General features: G+C 42.9%; 1 long non-coding RNA gene across 2 annotated transcripts in view; it reads left to right on the top strand.

The window, feature by feature from the left end:
• Nucleotides 1-236: 236 nt before the first annotated feature.
• LOC138687230 (uncharacterized) overlaps nt 237-22,440 on the top strand; it is a 42,635-nt gene continuing 20,431 nt past the window's right edge. For both annotated transcript variants that reach the window (XR_011326468.1, XR_011326467.1), the window contains exons 1-2: nt 237-286; nt 8,643-9,485. This is a non-coding gene — a long non-coding RNA (uncharacterized lncRNA). The remainder of the gene's footprint in view (nt 287-8,642; nt 9,486-22,440) is intronic.

Raw genomic sequence — 22,440 nt, 5'->3', positions numbered from 1 at the left:
CAGCAGTGAAAACCCTGCGCGGGTCTGCGCGGGTCTGCGCGGGTCTGCGCGCCGCCCGCCGGCTCTCGCTCCCCTCCCTGCCAAAGCGCAGGGCCCGCGCGAATTTGTTGCATTTCCTCGATTGATTGTTTAGTTAGAGATTTTGCCAACTTCCTGACGGTTCGTTTTCTGATTCTGCAAAAAAAAAAAGAAAAAAAAAAAAAAAAAAAGAACCGCATTTCCTTTTTGACTTAAGAGGGAGAGAGAGAGAGAAGCGGAGGCTGGGGGCTGGTGAACTCATCGAGATGTATGTACTAGACGTTTTCTCTTCCTTCTCCCCGTCCCCAAACCCTCCTCCTCTTCCTCTTCCTCCCCTCCGAGCCTGGGCTTTGCACCATCCCCTTTCCCCGCTCCGAGCTTCTGCCTTGCAAAAACCCGCCGGGCTCCTGGGACAGAGCCTGGGCAAGGGGGGGGGAAAGCGGGACTGCTCCGCTGGTCCAGGCTGGAGCCTTTGGATTTGCTTCCTTTGCCCTAAATTACTTTAAAAAGTTTTTTTTTTTTTTTCCCCATCTTTTATTTCCCATTTCGCATCCTGTCCTTGCAGTTCTTGCGGCTACAACAAGGGATCCAACTGCAGAAAGAAAAGTAAACACGGAAATCTGTTCCACTCACTTTTATTTGCTTCGGGTTTTCTGTTGTTGGGCTTGTCTGAGTTTATTTTACTATTATTTCGATTTTTTTCTTTTTTTTTCTGAGAGCAGCAAAGCTATGCTTTGCACCGGTTTCTCTCAGCTCTACTGGCTTTAACTGCTGCCTTTAACCCTGCTGCTTTTAAAACTGTATCTTTCTTATAGTTGATTTTTATCCCTAACCTTACAATACTAGAATATGCTTGAAAGGGGGGGGGGGGGGGGGGGGATGTACAAACCTTGGCATAAGTGTAGCACACTGTGTAGAAAATGACTGTTTTTTCCCCCCAGCCCCCCTTTTAAACTATTTTTGTGTGGCCTGATGTTTATCATTCAAATTAGCACTGACTTCAGACCTGGCTGCAGCAGGTCAGGAGCAGAAGAAGCGCAGGGCCCTATCCCAAAACTCCTGAAATCAGCGGGGGCTTTGGATCAGGCCCTACAGAAATAAATTAGAGGAAAATCCTGGGTACCATGTAAAGGAAAATATATACGAGTCAGAGAGAATGGTGCTTTGTTCAGCTGCAACGGGGAAAGGGGAGAGCAAAATCCAAACTGCTTTGTGATAGTCTTATGTCCAGGGGTATTTAACTAGGGTGGAAATCTTAAATCATCTTCAAATTAGGGCCTGGTTCGGAAGTCAGTCCTAAAAGTTGGTCAAACTTGATTTGCTGCACCGGTGAAAATGCAGCGTAATTTGCTCCTATATTTCTATATGTGCGTATCGATAACCGTGCACGCATTTGTCAGCAGCGATGCATGCCTGCCTATGAATATGTACGTAAAAGCATTCCTGGGAAGGTGCACACACACACAGAGATTTAAGGCAAGGGCATATTTATTCTCTGTCTTTGCGCCCCGGTCTCGGTTTCTCCACGTTCATCTCTCTGCAAATGGCCACGTGTGATCCGCCGTGTACGTGTGTGCCTGTGCGTACGTGGACGCGTGAGCCGGAGCGTGGGGACGTGAGCGATGGTGAAGATGAAAGCTTTGTCGTGACCACGCGTCGGAGAGTGGGGATTAGCATATTTTCACATCGCTTTGCAACCGGGTCACGTCTCCCGAGTTTTCTGCCTAACAGGAATGGGGGATTTCTACGAAGATAATAAATCTAAGTTACCGCATCGGCCGCGCAACCCATATCAACCCAAAACTCGTACTTCGGGGGCCACGTGCATCTGCCCGCGAGACAGGGATGGGTTGAGACAACGCTACTCGTTTCAAGTGTTGACATCTAGCAAGGCAATCCAAATATTTGTCCAGCCTTTGCTACGGGATTTTGTTATTCTTCCATTGAAACTATCGCTTTGTAAAGCCTTTTTTAAAGCTGCTAAAGCTGAGCAAAGATCGCTATCGGGAAAACCGCTGGGGTTGTGCGAGGTGCGGGCTCTCCATTAGGTGGCATTGCTACTTTGGCAGTGCGAGAGGGAGAAGGTGGCTTCGTGCACTGGTCAACTTCTACTGCCGGGGCATGTATTTGCATTGCAATTGAAAGCCTATTTATCTTTTCAGCACTTGTTATATGCTTATAGTACAATTTGCTTTATCAACACACAGTCTAATAATTTTATCGGGTAGGTTTCTGTATCAAGAATGAAAATCAATACCCACTTGCCCTAAACCGTGCACATTGTATCTACTTTTTATGCAATTAGAGGCGTTATAAAAATAATTGGTTGCTACATAACACTTAAAAACCATAACAATCAAACATAATGTATAACAGATTATGCACAACCCTTTCCTGTTTTGTAAAGGTAGTTCAGCCCTTATCTTGCAGGGTAGCTGCGCACACTGGCAAATGGATTTTACACACTTAGAAATTGTGGGTGTGTTGTATGCTGCGCGAAGGCACGGTGACAATTGGGAAAAAATGCTTTCTGAAGGTATATAGCACAAATTGGTTTTGATCTGAGAGACTATAGATGCAATTTTAAATAATAAAGATAATTAAAATGCTAAAAAAGAAGAATGAAATATAAACCAATTAAGAAAAATATTTTTTCTACTCACAGAAACATTCTGTCCATGGGAGTTCTGCTTTTACATCTCATGCCAGCATTTTTTTAAAAATTAAAAAAAATCCTTTAATTGTTAAAAAAAAATCTATTTTGTTTGCAAAGACAGAGATCATTTTAATCATAAAATAATTAGCCTAATTTAATTTACACTGGTGAAATCTCATTAACTAAATTAGAGCCAGTCCCTTATTTACAATGAGGTTAGCAAGAGCAGAATCAATCTCAAACTGTTTGCTATTGTTTGTTTTGTTTTGTTTTTTTCCCCTGATCTCTTGCTGTCATTTAATTTAAAGGGCAGACTTCACATTTATACTCATTTGGGAAAAAAGTTCTAAAGAATTAAATCTGTACTTTAATCTCAAGCCACTGTGTTTAAAGGAATTTCCCTGAATGGCTTTAAAACATCCTGATTCACAAAGACTGAATTGTATATTTTGTCAAAGTTATGACCGGTAAGCTGTATCGGAAATGGTAGCTTGCTATATATGTATAAGATGAAATATCTATGCATACTAATGGCTAAATAGATTTTAAAGCACTTGTTTTATCTAGAAAAAATAATTTTTATTTTAAGCTGTGACATTTTCTCACAATACAAATTTTTTTCTACTTTTGTCTTCTTTACTGTACCTTTCTTTCCCTAGATTGATTATCTGAGCAAATGTTAAAAGTCTGATTTGTTGGACTTCTTTTAATAACCTATACTGGTTTCCTGTGCTCTCATGGGAGGGAATATCCTGGCTATTTTGACAACTGAAGTTTTCAAAAGCTTTTTTTTTTTTTTTTTTTAAATGTAGGGGGCACAAAACAGCACTTCTATTTGAATATGTGAGTCAATGACAATTAATAAAAAAAATTAATTCTATTATCTTAGATTTCTAGACTCCAGCAATAATAAATGGAGCGTTCATGTCCGATACATTTTAAAATGTAAGTGTTAAATGCTTTCCCTGTAACATCTGCAAGAGTCCAAGAGGGTGAGTTAGTACCAACATGTATATCGATATATCTGAAGAAAAGTGGCTTTAACTCTCGGGAGCCCCATGGGCACATCCTAATCCAGTTCTGCACCAATTAAGCATGTTGATGACCCAAATTTTGTTTGTTTAAAGGTCATTTTTGTCCCTTGCAGAGTCGGGGGAGATGGCCATAAAGTTACGTGGCTCCTTCCATCAATTCGTGCTGTATTATCTAAAGTAGTAGAAATGCAAGACAGTTTTTTCCCCTTGTATCAGTTTGCAGCTAAACGCAGAAGGGCTGAAGCCAGGGAAGAGAGCGACAGTCAGCTAAACCAAAACAAACACAGCCAGAGCAAAGTGTGATTTCCAAAAGGAGCATTTCAAGTCATAACGCTGGTTAATTCTGCAAGACTCTGCTTATTAGCATCTTCTGCACAAAGGCGCAGGCACGTTCCATTCCCGTTTCAAGCTTCGTGCAACTTTTTCTTTCATTATTTTTCCTTTTTATTAAGGTGTGTTTACTAGGGGGAGGGTTGTTTGGTTTTTTTTTCTGAAGTAACCTCTGTCATTCAGCACCAGTGTTCTAGCAAACTGGAATTTTTGCCCTCTGCTCAGTGCAGTAATAATGATATCATCATCCTGAGCTGAAACAAAGCAGGACTTCATTTGGGGGGCAGACGGATATGATAATCAGGGAGAAATCAGAGACCAGATCTTAAACTAGGAGAAATTGGTGAATTTCCATGAAAAATCAATGAGGACCTGGAGTGATTTTTTTTTCCCCCCGGGTAGAAGAAAACTGATATCAAAGTCAACAACCTCAGAGCTTACCCCGGTCTGTGGAAATTTCAACATACATTACCTGCTTTTGACCTTTAGCAGGGCAGCAGAATAAGCAGCGCACAACTGCTGGGGGAACAGCACGGCACCCAAACACAGTTTCTCTTTCATACAAGAAAATCAGATGGAAGAAATTGAAATATATTTTTCCTCTGACAGCTTGCAACTTGAATCATCCCCTCTTGAAAAAATACATACCAAAAATGGTCAACGTGGTGACAGTATTTAAAGCATTTTCATGGCTTCTTTCTAGCACGTTAGGGCCCTGGGTTTGATTGCAGCTGAAACTCCTGGAAAGTTCAGCAGAACAAACAAACAAACAAAAAGGGGATGTGTAAGCTCTCAGGGGTCAGGTTACCCCGCTTGCCTATTCATCACCGAGTGCCGTCTCCTCTAGTAATTTTTAACTACATTTTAGGGTACTTGCATGCTGCAGATTGTTTGGTTAGACTCCTCTTCATGAGAGAATCAAATATGCGCAGCGTTTAGGGGAGTAAAAGATCGTGGGATGAGGCTTCAGAGATTCAAATTGTGGTCTTGGGCAATGATGCAAGTCTAAATAAATGCTTAAAAAATCCAGGAAAAGTTTTGCTCAGTCCTTCTAGTTAAAATAAAATAGTTATAATAATAATATTAAAAAAAAAAAAATGGAAGGGCCAAACTCTGCTATAAGCAACCCTAATGAAAATTACATTGTGGTAATGACTATACAGGCTAGTTTTTAATAACACAAAGACGGCAACTCTGTATTCTTGCCTTAACAGCATGTCAGTAGGAATAGGTGCCCTCGCATAATCCTACAGAAATATATATGGCTCTGCCTTTATTTAGGCTCTTGGTGGATGAGGGCGTTAGGGTGGCTGCCTTTCCCATCACTACTGGCCCCTTTGAGGCACTTTCTTGCCTAATTCATGGTTTTGTTAAAAAGAGAGAGAAACCACAGCCTGGCCATGATGCTAACGTAACGTGCTCACATCTGCATTCCCACCAGCCTCGGGAGGTGTTTCAATCCGAACGCCTCCGAAGCAGAAATCCCGTCACAGGCAAATCTCCGGGCTCGAATATTTGGGGGGGTAAAGTATTAGCTGCTGAATGAAAGCAAGGAAAGTATTTTTGCCCATGATTAAAAAAAATAAATTGGTTTTAAAAGAACATATTATATTTATTCAGTTTTGAGTTTGGCTGAGGTTTGTTATAAAAATAGTGCCGTAATTTTTTAAGAAACATTTTCTGTTTGGATAGATTAACTGTACACGCAGGCACTTTAGCTTTTGATTCCTTTCAGTAATATAGTAATATTCATTGCTGGCATCAAAAGCTGCTCTTAATATAAACAGTTCGGGAAATCTTCCGTGCCAGGCAGATAAAATCTCTTTGAAATGTGGGGTGGTGAATATGCAACTGTCAGGGTACGCGATCCCCCCTCTGCCCTCAGGTCCCAGAGCCAAAGAGACATCGCCTGCGGACACGCATCTTCTCCAGTGCTCCTCCACAAATGCCCAGGGCAAAAAATGCATTTCAGAATGATATTATTACTGAGCCAGTCTATTGCAATAGCCAGTGCTCTGTGCGTATGGGGCAAAAATAATACCAGGGTCACAGCGATGTGGGGTCCTCCCTCTCCCACTCTACTTTTTACATCTGGACAAGCATCCTATGGCACCCAGCAGGACCTCGGCACATCCTTCCCAGCCCACCTTGCCTCCTTGGATCCCCTCGGGCTCTCGGTGAATATTTTTGCTTCCCATGAAGTGGGGGAAAAGCCCGACTGAAGCGGCAGTGCCAGGGAGCGGGCAGAAAGGATGCTCTCCCCTTCCCTTCTGCGCTCGCCTTTGGAATAGCTCGTTGCGCCCATTGCCTTTAATCTCTGCGTTCGCAGGTTATTTGCAGCTGGGCAATAATTCTTCTGACAGCCTGGGAAGCTTATTTATAGCCAATAGTTGCCTTCTGTCATTTTGTATCTGTTAAATCGGGACAAGATTCATCTGAGTTAAATTTTCATAATTCACAGAAAATCCCCATTTACCTAAACTGGTGCTGCGACCCCGAACACCCGTGCTGCCGCTAACCATCAAACCAAAGTCAGAAGAAGCAACAATTTCAAAAGGAGGAAAACCAGCAAAATACTGAGAGAAACAAATATTTCTCTCCGTTTTCTGTGTCAGTGGGTCATTGCAGAGGTGGCCACCCTGGGAGCTGGCTGGGTCCAACTCGCTCGTGCCACCCGCATGGATGCAGCCCGCAGAGCTCTTCCCAGCGCGCTTGAACGTACAGGACTGTTACTGGCTCAGATTTTGCTTCTGATTGTTTCTGCCTTGCAATGGTCTTTTGTAAATCCTGCCGTGTTTCTGAGCTGTTCGTTTCAGTCCTTTGTAAAAGTTGTGGTTTGGGGTTTTTTCCATTTTGCAGTGCTTTTACTTCAGTATGTACACAGATGCATTGCCAACACAACCGTGAACTCACCCAAAAACTGAATGTTCAATTAGGCAGCTCACTGCTCTTTTGACATTTTAATTTCATCTTCTTTTCTTTTCTTTTTTTTTTTTTTTTTTTTAAGACAATTAGTGGTAACTTTATCTCTCATAAAATTCCAGGATTTTGTGTAATTCAATTATACCTATCTAGGTTCTTTTCTTCTTTCTTTGGCTTTACTGAAGTGACACATAAGATTGTATATCTGTTTCTGAGAAAATTCAAATCACCCTGGAATTATCTGCATTTTTGTTGGCTTGTGTACACTCAATATCTCTTATGCTTCTTCAAAACCCAAAAGTTCTGATCTTTGTTTGTTACATGTTATTATCAAACCATTTTAATGATGTTCTATCTTGAGAGATCGGTAATTTGTTACAGCAACAGTGGTGATGATAATAGAAAAAAATATTAGGAAGCACCACCTCTTTGCAACAGCCTTCCTTGCCATGCTCCCTGTTAGCTTGCATCCCTTTCTCCTCACCTTTGAGATAGAAAGAACATTGGGACTGGGAGAAATGTGTGTTTCTCACAAGAATGTGGGCCAGGAAAACCTTTTCTTTAAATCAAAAGCAGTTGGCTTCTGCAAGAGTCTTGGGGCAGAAGCTCTGCTGCTGATGGTATATGTCAGCCCTTCCACCTGCCCACAGGCATAATTCACTGAGCTTAATATCAAACCCAAAGTCCTTATTTTTAATGCTGCTCTAACCTGAGAGCTGCTGCAAAACTGTGTGCTTTCCCACGGGGTCTGGCCGGTGTGGGACCAGGCTGGGTTTTCCTGGAGGCCGGAGCGAGCTGCCGCTGGCGATGGGACAGGTTATGAGGATATTCTCCCCAGCAAGCACCTAACCTTGAGAGCTGGTATCTGCTGGGAAATTGGACTGGGGTTTGCCCAGGGGAACTCGCCGGGAATGACGTCAGGCTTTTTTAGGTGATGTCTCCCGCCTGCTTTTACCAACAGCGTCTCCTCCATCACGCACGTACTTCACAAAGACCGCTGCAGTGTGGCACTCTTGCGTTGCAGCTCTGCCTACACATGGGTTGGCCATGCCTGGACGGACAGACCATTTTGGCTACTCCCTCTTGGAAGGGAGTTTCCCCAATTTTGCACAACTCTTTCTTTCCTAGGTAGATGGGAGGTCTGTCTGTGCCCCAAGGGAATAACGGGGGGGCATCACCCCTTCTTTGTCCTCCGGTAACCCTCTGCATCCATGCGTGGTGAAGTGGTCCAACAACGTTGCTGGTGGCTGCTGTCTTGGTATTTAAGGGTGACGCGACCTGGGAACCCTGTGAAAGACGCTGTTGATTTTACACGGCTTTGCTCAAAAGTTATCAAAGCCAAGGATGGGTGTCAGCGCCCACGCTGGGGGCGCCAGGAGCGCGGGCTTTCGCAGACCCCATGCACTGCGCAGGTGGATTGGTATGTGGAAAGGTCACACCTACCAACTTCTTAGGCCTCTGGTGTGAAAGATAAAGCCATCTGGTCACCATTTGACAGCTTAAATTGTAATTACACCATTTGGCCTATGAATTGCTGTGAGCCACTGTTTGAAGCTGCCGTGATTCAGCTATTCCAGCGCCAAGATAGGGATCGAGTCATTCCTCAGAAGCCGAATTACTGGAATTCATCTCGCTTCATCTCCTTGGCCTGCTTTTTTACCTTCCAAAATTTATCTCCGCAGATCCTTCATTATGATTGTGAACTTGGCAGCGATTGTTTAGCGTAAATAATCACGGTCGCCAATAACCAGTAACACCTGCCGGCCCATTACCCGGAACAGGAGGAGAAGACGGGCATCTCCAGCGAAATTCCACCGCGGCAATATGGAAGTATTTAAAGGAAGACCTGCACTGCTCAGGGTAGCAGAGATCTGAACTTTTAAATTACAGCCATTCCCGGCCTGACGATAAGTAAATAAACAATTCACAGCTGCATGGGCTAAACACAGAAACACATCTATCTCTTCCAGGCGTGATTGCTGAACAAGTAATTAAGTGCGAAATGTGAGCCCTCAATGTCAGTGTGAGATGATAAAGGTCTCCAGTTGTAAATTAACTGAACTCCAGTGAGCCCTCGATATTAACCCTTCAGGAGCCCTTGGGTGGCAATGGGTGCGTTAGCATGACTCCGGTGCAATTTGCGTGCAATTATTCCTGACATTTGCCCCTGGGAATATGGAGCTGTTATTCTAACAAATTAAAAAAACAAGTGAGGGAGTTGCTTTCTTTCTCCTCTCTGAGCTAGCACAGGGCACCCCGTAAGACAGGAGATGTAGTCCCAGTTCATGTCTCTGCCACGCTCGTCCATCACATTCCCCTGTGGCAGTCTTCCTCCTGGTGATAGCAGAGATGTGACAAAACCAAAATACATTAAAGCCTGTGAGCTGCTCAAGCACCGAGATAAAGAGGACTGCTAACTCAGATGAGCAGATATCCATCAATGCCTCGAAATGAGTACACCACGATTCACCTTGAGAATAAGGATCCAAAGAATGACCATAAATTGAAATATCACCACTTGTTAAGTAAGTCATTAAACAGGTTGTGGGTTTTTTTTTTTCTTTCATTTGGTTTTGTTTTCCTATTTTCTCATGAATGAACTAGTTGAAAGGGAACTTGTGATTTTACTTTGCATGGTGTTTGATGATTTATCTTGAGCGCTCAGCTCCTGCAATCATATGACTATATTCAGTGTTCATTTTCAGATGCATATCCCTAGTTCGTTTAGCTCATAATGAAAACTTTGACAATGTGCATCGAGTGTCCAGTTTTCAGTCGAAGGGACTGGAAACTACAAGACAAAATTAATTCAAAGTAGATTTTTTTAAACTCATCACTTTTAAGCCATGCAATGATTTTTGAGGCCTAAATGCCACCTTTGAAACTTCTGGGGTTGGCTGTACTTAATGCAGTTTTGCTCATTAGATGATTCATAAGCTTAGAGGACCTATGTGATGCTGGATTTGACTCCAAGCCCTGACTGTGAAGAAACGTGTAACTGCTGCTGGTGGGACAGATCTGTAGATCTGCACCTTGGATTCCCCAGACCCCAAGAGCTCACGGACCTTACGGGGAACTGCACATGTCTGCTGGCTCCTTGCTAACTGGCAAATGCATGAGGTGAGCCCAGTTTTGCTCTCCCCACCAGCCAGTTTGCACTGGGGATTAGCAGAGCCTCGTCCGTGCTTCTGGCCAGAAGAGCAGGAGAGAGCACGTAGTCCCACCTCAGCCACCAAAAGAAGACAAAGGAACTCAGAACCATAGCCGCAGTTATGCTGTGGTCCATTTTGGGCTCCAGACACCTTAGGGCCAAGGTAAGAAGTCAGCAAATGCAATGCAACAGAGCTAAATAGGCTGGGTTCATGCAAAAGAAAATCTTCTATCTACTGGGCTTAGCACAGAAGTGACCCCACTGACATTTGGCATGATACATCCCAAGCTAAACAGATAAATCAAAAGGTTATGTTGTTGCACATATGAGCCTGTTATGAGTATTTTAACTCTTGGACAAAGCTTGCTGACCTTGGCTTTTGTGCTGCAAGTGTTTAATCCTTTTATCTAAGATTCCCTTATGTCTCTATCGTCTTTCTTAATAGTCTCCACAGGTGAGTAGAAAGCAGTCAAAGATGTTGAAATGAGGCTCTGGTGTGGCTGCAGTAGGTAAAAACAGGGCAAATAACTGAACCTCTTTTTTTAAGGGAGTTGTTGTGGTTTAACCCCAGCCAGCAACAAAGCACCATGCAGCCGCTCACTTACTTCCCCCCCACCCAGTGGGATGGGGGAAAGAATTGGAAGAAAAAAAAAGTAAAACTCATGGGTTGAGATAAGAACAGCTTAATAGGACAGAAAGGAAGAAAATAATGATAATGATAACAATAATAAACCTACAATAATTATAATAATAAAAGAATTGGAGTATGCAAGTGATGCACAATGCAATTGCTCACCACTTGCTGACCCATGCCCAGTTAGTTCCCGAGCAGCGATCCCCCCCATGCCAACTCCCCCCAGTTCATATACTGGCCATGATGTCACATGGTCTGGAATACCCCTTTGGCCAGTTTGGGTCAGCTGCCCTGGCTGTGTCCCCTCCCAACTCCTTGTGCCCCTCCAGCCTTCTTGCTGGCTGGGCATGAGAAGCTGAAAAATCCTTGACTTGGTATAAAAGCTCCTTAGCAACAACTGAAAACATCAGTGTGTTATCAACATTCTTCTCACACTAAATCCAAAACATAACGCTATACCAGCTACTAGAAAGAAAATTAACTCTACCCCAGCCAAAACCAGGACAGAGTTTAGTGAGCTTATGATGGGAATTATTTGACCTAGTACTGCCATAGTAGAGGTATATCAAATGATTCAAGAGATCCCTTCCAGTCCTATGTCCTGCTTTTCTCTGACCACAGAAGACAAAGAAACAAAGAGTTCAGATGTATCTTGCTGCCTGTCTTGGTACCCTAGGGATACACTGAGCCCATACCTACACAGACAGGGCGTCTTCCTAAAATCTTTCTCCTTAAATGTGCCTACTTTCCCTGCCTTAGCCTCACTAGCATGCCACCCTTTCATTACTCCATCATGCCTGGGCATCTCTTTTCAGCCTTAGCCCAGGAATCACATGCAGGCTACTCCATAGTAAATTTTTATGGGAACCAAATGTATTCCTGAGTTCACTGGGGAAGACAGGAAAGCAGGGAGTGGGTAACAGCAGGGAGATGGTACTTCAGCTTCTTTCTTGCTGAAGCACGTGGTTTGTTTGGGACTGGGCTCTTCATTATGTATTTTTTCAGATTTTACTCACGGGCTCTTTTTCTTTTCCTGTTCTGAAGCAAGCTGCTTATATTTCACAGCTTTACTTGAAGCCACGGCGAAAGCTCTGCTGGAAATGCTGCAGTGGGAGTTTGTATCGCAGTTCAGGAAATCAGACCCCAAAGCCTCAGTGCATCTCAGGAGCTGGGCACGCTCCAGCACAGCCAGGCTCCTGCCAGCCAGCTCCTGGGATTCCATCACTGGTGATTCAAACGGCGGATGGGGACATCAGATAACCAAGCTAGGGATCTCCTGATTAACCAGAAGAACCTTATCTTTCCCCTGTCCCCAAGTGCCCATATAAAAAAATGCTTCATTTGACACAGCTGTTTTTTTCAGAGCTGAAGCCGCGGAGAAGCAAGGATCATCCATTTTAGGTCCTACTTCCAGTGAGGGGCCCTGGGAACTGGGCAGGGAGACAGCAAACTTTCAAAAACCAAGCTGTGAAGGAGCAAGAACACTCCTAAAATGTCCCTTCTAAAAGGGAGCCTCCCTTTTGGGTTTAAAATGCTATCTTTGTTACCACCCTCGGTAACCTCTAGCAAAGAGATGAACATTATGAGAAAATTGCTGAGTATGGGTGGGAAGACAAGAAAACAAAAGGAAATGGAAGCACTGGAAATTGATTTTCCATTTGAATCTATTCTTTTTTTCTTATTATTTTTTAATAAGACATTTTATGAAGTTTATTGCACTGCTTTCTATTTTCTTTTAGGGTGTGTTATCTTTTGTGACTTAGTTTAGACTAAAATAAACCTCAGTTACTAATTAAGGATAGAAATGGAAATCCAAAGATTTGCTTCTCATCAATGCCAAGCGGTAAATCCTTTAATGCTCCGGGATTTTGCTCTATAGCTCTAAATTTCCCATTGGTATTTAGTAATCTGCTGATTGCATTTACTTTAATTCTTTAGTCTTCAGAGTTTTCATGTTAAGGCGCTCACTTACAGTAGCTCTGCATGCTAAGGGCAATGAGTTAAAACCTATATTTTTTTTTATTATTATTATTAAATTCCAGCTTTGTTTTTTCTATTAAGTTCCCAACTACTGTGTTATATCACGCTAATAAGAGTTGTACTCTGGCTGGACAAATGGCAACGTATTGCCGTGTCCTTTGGGAGCCATGACATCATTTTCAGTTTGCTTATCTGAACTCCTTCAAAATAGAAGGGCAAGTGGTGAGCAACTGAACTGCATTTTCACTCTAACCCACCTCTTCTTGCTCTGACATTATGGGAACGGTGTCACTGTGCAATTTACACCCACTGGCTATCCCCAAACGCCTCAGATGCACCTATCTCCATCACCTCTAAAGGGACCGTAGGTTCTTAGTGATCCATAAGCCCCTTTTCCCATTCCCAAGGGCTGAGCAGTAGTAGTGGAGTAGGAGAGGACACTGCTTCCTTTAACGCATTTCTCTCAAGGTTTCCTGAGGGCTTCAAGGCACCAAGGAAATCTTCCAGGCAGTTTTGTGATAGGGTCTCACAACCTTCTTGACACTGGGATCAACAAGAATAGAGACGGGTGAAATGATTTGGAGCAGTTAGATACCTTTGGCCATGTTCAGACTGCATTAGTTCAAGGATAATTTGATTTTTTTTCTGTTTAATTTCCTCATCCCAGCTTAGACTGAAAAAGATGTTCCGTTTTCATGGGAGCTGAAGAAAGGCCGCCTGATGGAGCTGGTCTAACCTTTGCCATGGGCGCTTCTTTGCTTACGGAGTTAGGACTGGAGGCAGGAATTTTAGCATTGGAGAGAGACTGTGACATTTTCCATTTTATTTGTATCCTTCTGAGTAAATAGTTTACGTACATACAGAGAACGTTGGACAAATAGTTACTAAATCATTAAGTGCTTTTCTAATTTACCCAAACTTTTAACATTTTCTGAAACCGTGTCCATCTCTGCCCCAGAAAAGATAATCTAGACATCCAGTCTTTAGTAAATCTGCATCACTCAGTCAGTTGAAATATTTTCTTTTTCCTAGCTAAGCATCTAGCCATTCTGTCTACTCTTGTTTTGCAACGAGCACCTTCAAAGCAGGAGGGCAATGCCATTTTTTGCAATGCCATTTTTGTCATTTACCTACTTATTGCACTTAACCTGGAGAATCATTCATGCACTAAAACTCGTACTTGCACTTTCACACTTCTAACAAGAGTACACATTTAACTGATCCCTGCTCAATCCAGCATCTCCCATCAGTGTCTCTGCTCATCCCCTAGCCGGGATGCACTGCTGTTCTTTTAAGCTTTGGCTGTCCTAATCTGGCTAGTTTTAACTCTTTCTAGCAATTTGGGTAAACTAGGTTGGAAGAAGAAATCTAAAGCTGTATTTCCCAAGTGATTTGGGAAAATGAAATCACTTTGCTCCAGCTCCCTGCAATGGGATAACATAACTGCATGAGAAAGACCTGTTTACATCACCGAGATAACCTGTTTCTTTAAAAATAGCAAGGTCAGGGAGGCAATAAAGCTGTCAGCATGGCAATCACAGCAGTGCTTGTGTTCCACCAGCCGGAGGGCGGTGGGGACACCCACCAGGCTGGGACCAGGAGGGTGTGGAATTCACAACAAGGATGGCCACGTTTGGGTAAACAAACTTGTGGCAATACCAGAGTGCTATTGTCTGCTGAACAGCTCTATTTGTGCCAATGATATTTCCAGGTTAGCTCCTCCTAGGCCCATAAAAATCTTCATTTTATTATTTTGCTGGTTTTTTTTCTTTTTTTTTTCCTCGATGCAATGATAGATGGAGTGCCCATAAAAACTCACGACACCATGTACGAAATCCCCCAGCTCCGAGCCAGGTGTGGAGCAACTGGTCACCGAGCAGGCTTCCACCCAGTCCTAGGTTTGGCTCATTCGTGTCTATTTTCTGGTCACTGGGATGCTTCGCTCTTTGCTCGCTGTGTAAATGAGCATCTGACTGTGGGAATATTTCACACTGAGGTCCAGGCCAAGAATGGAAAATCACCAAATCTGTTCAGCTAAGCAGCCTTATGAGGTACTCACATGGTCCAGGTGTGAGCACAGCCCAGTATTTTTATGGTGTTAAGAGTATATGTTCTCAAAAAAGGAAGATGTTGTGTAAAGTTCTCATCCTGTTGGTGCATTGGATACGTTTCAGCTATTGCTGTTTTCCTTTGGATAGCATTTCCCTTGGCTGAGTCTCCAGTTTAGCTGTCCTTGGGCAATAAGTCATAGTGATGCAACTGATTTGGGGGCGACTTTTGGACACGAGTGTTTTGGGTCAAACTGTACAATACTGATACTGATAGCATATGTGCAAAGCACTGTCTGGGAATAAAATGTTTCTTAGTATATCCAAAGTGAAACATAGACTCGTGCCACTGATACCACATAGCATGGCTCTGTTAAACTAGGCATGACACCAGGTCTTCACCAACTTTGGGGGGAATTTTGGACTTTTAAGATATTTTTCAGCTTAAAATGCTGAGAAAATGTCAGGAGTTGAGTTCAGAGATGAGAAAGACCAAAAGAGGCATTAGCCTCGTGTAAGTGAAATCTGCTTGCTGTTAGTGGAGCTGCCATTGCCTTGCACAGCTTTTCCCTTCCTTTGGTGATGGTTCAGCATTGCATTCAGAATAGCTCAAGGCAGTTATAACCTAAGATGCCTGACAATTATGCCCATCTTCTCCCATCCTGTCCAGAATCAAATAGATGAAAGAAATCCATTTGAAAATGAAGCTTCAAGTCCAAACTTCCATCACTGTTACAAAGGGTTAGAGATGGGATGTGATTCTGAGCAATTGGATGGAATAAAATTGTGGTTGACCAGAAAATTTAGTTTCAACTCAAAACTTTTTAAGGACTTTTTAACGTACCTTTGTTACTTTGCATAATATTTTTGTGTGCCATGACATTTACTGATTTTGATGGGAAACATAAACAGAAATACTGTAAGACAAGGCTATTTCCATGGACTATTTTTGTTCTGTACTGGGGAGGGGGGGGAGCAGGGAGAAAAGAAAATGTGTTCTTGTAGGATTTCCAGCTCAAAAAGAAATCAGAAAAAAACATTTGTGAGTGCTTTTCTAAATGGAATAGTTCATCTGAAGCTTGCCTGTCACCAGGTCCTAATTACCTGTTCGTGTTACAGCTAATTACATTGATTCTCCGTAGGTGAGGCGGACTTCTAAGGCAATGAAAGTATTTAAACAGAATGATTTTTCAGTTTTGGTTCTATTTACAGACTGTGGTATGTCAATTTGAAGAAAAGCCAGAATCTGAAACTGAAACGCCAGTGTTTTCTTCTTGCTATAATTGGAATCTTTCAAGACAAGATTCCAATGTTTGAAGGTGTTCACTGCAAGGTCCTTTCCCATCGAGTTTTCAGTGCTGATGTATAAAGCATTAAACTCGATGTTGGCCACCTTCTTCTTCCATTGAACTCAACAGGGATTTTATTTTTTGATTTCAGGCAGACCACAGCCAGGCCAATGCGAAACACTTTTGGCTGTCCAAAAGACATCGTGGTCCAGATAACCTGCTCTGGATCTGCAGGCTATGCTTTGCAGGTATTACTGGCCTTTCCTGAGTCATCAGAAAAGTGCAGTCTTGACTGAAAACAAGAATTTCTGTCTCAGTTGAACAAACTAGCAATGGTGACCTGAAACACTACTGTTATTTGGTGCTTATTGGGAGCAACCCTGTTTGGGAAGAAAGTTGAATGCTGTTAATTTTCGTGATGATAAAAAAAAATATTTTAATGAAGGGATGGGTTTGGCCTACAACTCCTTTGCCTCAGGGACCGGGTGTGAAGTGAAGTTGCTCATCATCCATGGGTTTGCCATGCTATCTGCAAGGGCGTGAGAAGAATTGTGTTTGTACCTCTGCCAAGCTGTTCCCTGCTGGTCTTTAAGAAACCAAGTTGCAAAAAGCTCTTTGCTGCAAAGTGTTGCAAGGACTGTCTTGAATTTGGCGTCAGAGAGAGGTTTAATTCATTTTTTTACCTGGGTTGCTTCGTGCTATTAAAAAAAAAAAATTCCATGTATTGCATGGGGCAGAGGACCTACATCACCTACAGTGATGGTGATGGGGGTGGAAATTACTATGTGCTAGAGCAACAAGTCAGCATTATTTTAAATCCATTCTTTCATCCAGTGCAACAGTAATATCTTCTGGACAACGGATTTTGGAAAAGTTGAAATGTTTGCTTTACAAAACAGACATAAAACTTCTTCTTCAAGGTGCTAAATTTGTGCTGAGCTGGTCCAAAACACGACTGCATCTGGCTATGTCTCGTGTCTGCTACTAAAAAAATGTCCTAAATTCCAGACAACCTCTGGGGCTTTGAAATAAAACTCATTAATCCTGCATTTGAATTTAATATTTGAAATTTTATCCTAATCTTTTTTTCTTCCACATGAATTAACTTTAGAAAACTTGGAAAGGAACACAAGGGTGGTTTTTTTTTTCTTAGGGTTTTTTTTTTTGAGAGAGAGAGAGAGAGAGAACATTCTTAACAAAGGGTATAAAATTAAACTAGATTTGACCTCTGCCTTTAGCAGATTTTCCACCTGGTCTGTGCAGGAAATCAACTTCTATATAGCAGCTCTTTCATAAGGAATAACATACATGAGTCTGTAAGTGACAGTTTTTCTTGGGTGGACAACAATGTTAGTTACTTTTTATGATTAATTGATAAATGTTTTGATATGGTGCCTGGGCTCTGAGTCAAAAATCACTCTAGTTAGATGATCCAACACTTGGGAAGCTGAGCCAATTACAGCTCAGGCACAGTGAAAACAATTCTAAAATATTTGAGCCTAAAAATGTGCATAGTTGTTAAGGAATCTTACACGTGGGTGTATGGTGGTATCCTGAATTACAACTACTTGGTGGGCCAATTTCTTGAGGAATGCAGGGAAGTGCGGGGATTCAAGACTCTTGCATCTATATTTCAAAAGACTTGGGAAAACAGAAGAACCACATGGACTCTTGTGGCTGGGCACGTGCTGAGGAAAACCAGACCGTGGGCCAAAATGTACTTTTAGTCCCTTGGGTTACACAAATCCCTTTGCTTTTTTGGGAAAGCTTTAGGTTTCAAGTCTCCTTCCCTTGACTCCTAACCTTCTCTGAGCTTGCTCTTTTCTTGCTCAGGCTCCAGAACTTACTTTCTACACCAGGCTCCCTACCTCGTCCCCAGACTTGCACCCTGACTCTAAACCCTAGTGTCTTTCTAAACGATCCACGAGAAGTAGGAGTCCATCATGTCTGTGGCTATAGGTTGGGTTACGACGACCAGCGGCACAGCCTGGACTCAGAAATTGTGGGTGCAGCCCAGCATCGGTGCAAACCTGCACTAGACACAGCTGCTTCTTGTCATGGAGGTTCTCTGGAAGAATAACCTACCTCGCAATTAAAAGCCCCTTGCTCAGATTATTAGGGGAAAGAAAAAACACTCTGTGTTTTTCTTTCCACCGATAAGTGAATGTGAAGGCATTTTTTGAGTAGGATTTTGGGGTCATCAACTCAAAGACCATTTGGAAAATTCCTTATTGCAGGTTGCTAATGACTTTGTGTGTGACACGCTGCCAGCTGTTCCCAACAAAGTCAGTGGAAACAGAGTATCTGTCTTTTTTTCTCGTTCCTCAGCCTTCAGTACCTAAAAAGTTACATGGAGGTTTTGAGGGATGCATGCCTGGATTTCAGTGCCACCACAGATCTGGAAACTGGGAGACAAACTCTGAACTCCAGAAATCTCGGTGGTTATTAGCTGCTCATCATAGACTTCTGCATTTTTCCTGCAAGGATCTGATCCTAACCCCAAACATTTCATTGCCTCCAATGAATTTTTACTCCAAAGACAAGACCAGGCGTCACTTTAGAAAAATTCATGTCTAATGGATATAGCTATTCCTGGAGATTATTTTACATCACTAGGGCCACCAACCCTGAAGGGCTTAGATCTGGACACCTATTGAAGATGTTCAAATAGCCTTAGATTGAGATATTACTCCATCTTCTTATGACCCTTGGCTCTTGATATTGAAGCCTGAGCCATCAGGCATTAATATACTGCTATGTCTACAGAAGGAGGTGAGGAGAGCTGAAGAATATCTTTTAAAATGGAAGAGCATCTTTCTTATCCTTGTTTTATAGTGAAGATCCATAAAGAATGATGTTTCTTCCAGTCTTCTATGTGGTTAAAAATGCAACTTTTCCAGTAATTCTCTCATTTCAGGTACCATTTAAATGGCATGATCCCCCCTTCCCACCCTCTCTCCATCCCTGACACTGTTTTGATTCTGGCTGCTGGATCTAAACACACTCCTGCTTTCCCTTTATTTAACACTGGAGGATTTCACTGTTGCTGATATGAAAGGAAAATTTCTAACAGCATACTGTAAGCTTTACTGCTTGTGACTTCTTAATCATGCAGATTTTATTTCATGTTAAGCTAGCAACTGAACTCTCCTACTAAACAGAGTAAAATCTAATTAGGCTACTGGAGGGGAATAGAAGAATTTATACTCCTCCAGACACACAGACATTAGGAATTCTTCCTCAAACATACACACAGGCTTCCTGGCAGCCGTCTCATTCAAAGAGTGGCTAATGATCATACTAATTTGCACTTAGCTGATACTGTTAAGAGTTCCTTGCAGATGGAAAATATACTTCTTTCATGAGATCATACAGGGTAGCATGGCCTCGTGGATTGTGCATTGAGAAAAAGAAATCCCAATTTCTAATCCCATGGCTCACACTACTTGCTGTGTGGTCTCTCTTTCTCTCTCGGTTTCTCCATGCACAATCTTACTTATCCGGCTCATTCATGGGATTGTGATGATTACTCAGTCATTTGGCTGTAATGTGTTTCAAAAGCAGAAGGCACAATTAAAGCACTGAAGCACTGTGATTAGAGACTCAACGGCACCTCCAAATTATATGTATGAGAGATTGATATCAAAGATTAATTTGGCTGGTTCCTTGTCTTCATTGGGCTCATAATTTTTCAAGTATTGCTGGCGAGAGAGCTCAGAAAGCAACAAAGCTGTGCCCCATCCAGCCTCGGGGGAAGCTGACCCCCATGTGAGGGGGCACATCTTTCCACACCGAGGCCATATAGCTGGACTATACCCAACATGTCAGGGATATCTCCATGCACACAACATTTCCTTGCCTACAGACCCACCGTCCATCCAAAGAGGTGATGCCATCTCAAGTTTTTACCCCTTACAACCAAAAGCAGCTCATCCAGCCGGTGGGTTCAAGCTTGGTGTCTCCACTAATTTGGACTGGGATTGCTGTATCGTACAAGGGGCAGAGAGTCCTCCTGCAAATTTCCTCACAGTTCCCTGCAAAGCACAGCCCAGATGTCCCACAGCAGCCCCAGCTGTCCAGACAGCCTCAACATTGGGAACCGTGAGATATATGGACAGAACTGGCTGTACAAGTGTGGACACTGTGGAGGCAACGGGTAAACCCAAGGCTTGCAACCCTCTGTGGAAATCAGTGCTCGAGGCTTTTCCCTGAGCCTGCGTATTTTCCAGTAGCCTTTCTTCAGCTGGAGAGCTGTCATCTCCTTCTCCAACGCTGTTTAGCTCCTCCTATGTTGCTTGTCAGGATTGTTCCTATAAAACCATTAGTCATTTCTTGGGTTTGAATGAAGTGGAGGGAGAGACTATAGGAGTAAACATTAAGATAATACTGGAATAAAAGCTGGGGTTTGTTTATAAGTAAATAGGACCTGACCCAGCCCCTGGCAACCTCAGGAGACATTTTTCTATTGACTGCAACAGGGCAGGGTGCCAACCAGCACTGGCCCCTGGAGACATAACTGGTTCAGGAGGGATTCAGGTCCCACTGAGAGTGGGTTTGTTCAGGGAAGGGTGTAGTCCCAGGAGTGGGAGGAGAAGACCTGCCTTCTCCTGTTTCAGATTTTAAAAAATCATCACCAAAAAAAAAACCCACCCAAGCCCCCAAAACCCCAAAAAACAACAACCCTGCAGTGGGCTGAAGCCGATGTATCTTTTTATAATACAATGAGTTTTTGTGAAATGGAATCGCTGGCCTCAAACCTGGAGGCATTGCTCAGTTTTAACTTATACTTTATTCAGGCAAAACTCCAGTTGATGTGAGAGAGCACTGGGTCATATTAGGATTTGGCCCACAAGGGCGGAGGAGAGCCAAGCTCAGAATGTCACATAAACATATTAGCTAGAGACTTGGCTTTCTCCGAGATCCCAGGGATGGAATAGGGCCGTGATCTAGTCTTCTGTGAGGCATATAAGGAGGTTAAATTTGTCCTGCATAGCACATTAAGAGAACAGGATCCAAACATCTGCACAAGCATCTGTATCATCTCGTCCTCCTCCCAGAGATGTCTGGAATATAGTCCTTTTTGTGTGACAGGTAGAAACCGAGCTGAAAACTGCTTAACCTGTTTCGTGTGGGCAAAATAAAAAACCCATCAAACCACGGGTTGTTCATGCTGAAGTCGAAAGCGTGTTCTTTCAGGTGATGAGGTATGAAGAGGGCATATTGTTCGTTTAAACCACACTCTATAGTTTTTGCAGCAGCAAAGTATTTTTGAAAGTTTACAGCTGTAGTAGAAATTCCCTGGAGCTTAACCGTCAGTTTTCTGCCAATCAGAAAGCTGAAGGCACTCCGGTTTGGGCTCCAAAAGTGACATTTTAGTGTTACACGTCTTAAATGTGGAGCGGTTTCGAGAGAGCATCCTGACAGGTTTTGAACTCTGAAGAAATTATTTTCTGGTGCCAAGCTACACAGTCTGGGAAACGCTGCACACTGCACGCCACACTCGCTCCCTGTAGCTCTGCCAGAAACCAAAATATATATTAAAAAAAAAAAAGTATAAGAAATATGGCCCGGGACTAAGGTTTGCAGATGCATTTCAAGTCGGAGCTCTCTCTAACATTTAATGTATTAACTGCTCTCACAGCCCTAAGAAGTTGGTATAGGGGGAGGTCCATGTCTATGTATATCATGTAGCGATACCATGGAGAAAGGGAGAGGAAGGGCAGGAAAGAGATGGCCTCAGCTTGACCAAAACCCATCTACAGTATGGAGGAAATGGTAAAATTTGGGCCAACCCACTGTAAGTCTATTAACTTAATAAGTTTAAAAGTGACTTTGCAGTGGTTTCTGAAAGGGAAAACATGGGCATCTGAGAAGGTGTAGATGCTAAGGCACTGATGTGGGACCCATACTTCAGGGAACAAGAATACATCAGCATGTCATGACTGTCTCCGCAAAATGGTCAAAAGGAGGAGACTGAAGGGAGTTTAGAATTACTTCTTCCCCCGAAAAGAAAGGTTATGAGATGAAAAAAAGGCATTCAGCTGCTTGTAATTCCATTATTTAACTAGAGTAGAGAAGAGCTGGGAGAGAAATAAGCAACCTTTTAAGACTTTTAATTGGATGGTAAGAATAGATCATCTTTTAATTAAGGCCTTGGATGAAGCAATTTGCAAGAACTTATTTTAGCTGGTCAGGCCAGGAGCTGCACTGCCGTAGGCAGGTTTATCTCACTGAAATGTAGTTGCTTACATCAGTCGGGGTTGGAACCAGCTCCCCGGTGGAGAATAGCTCAGCTGTGGTTCTGATACCTCTCCTTAAGTGCCCTGCGCTGGCTGGGGCAGAGCCAGGACACCAGGTGAGAGGACCTCTTTGCTCAGC

Source organism: Haliaeetus albicilla, chromosome 10 (assembly GCF_947461875.1).
Source record: "Haliaeetus albicilla chromosome 10, bHalAlb1.1, whole genome shotgun sequence".
NCBI lineage: Eukaryota > Metazoa > Chordata > Aves > Accipitriformes > Accipitridae > Haliaeetus > Haliaeetus albicilla.
This window is presented reverse-complemented; position numbering and strand designations above follow the sequence as displayed.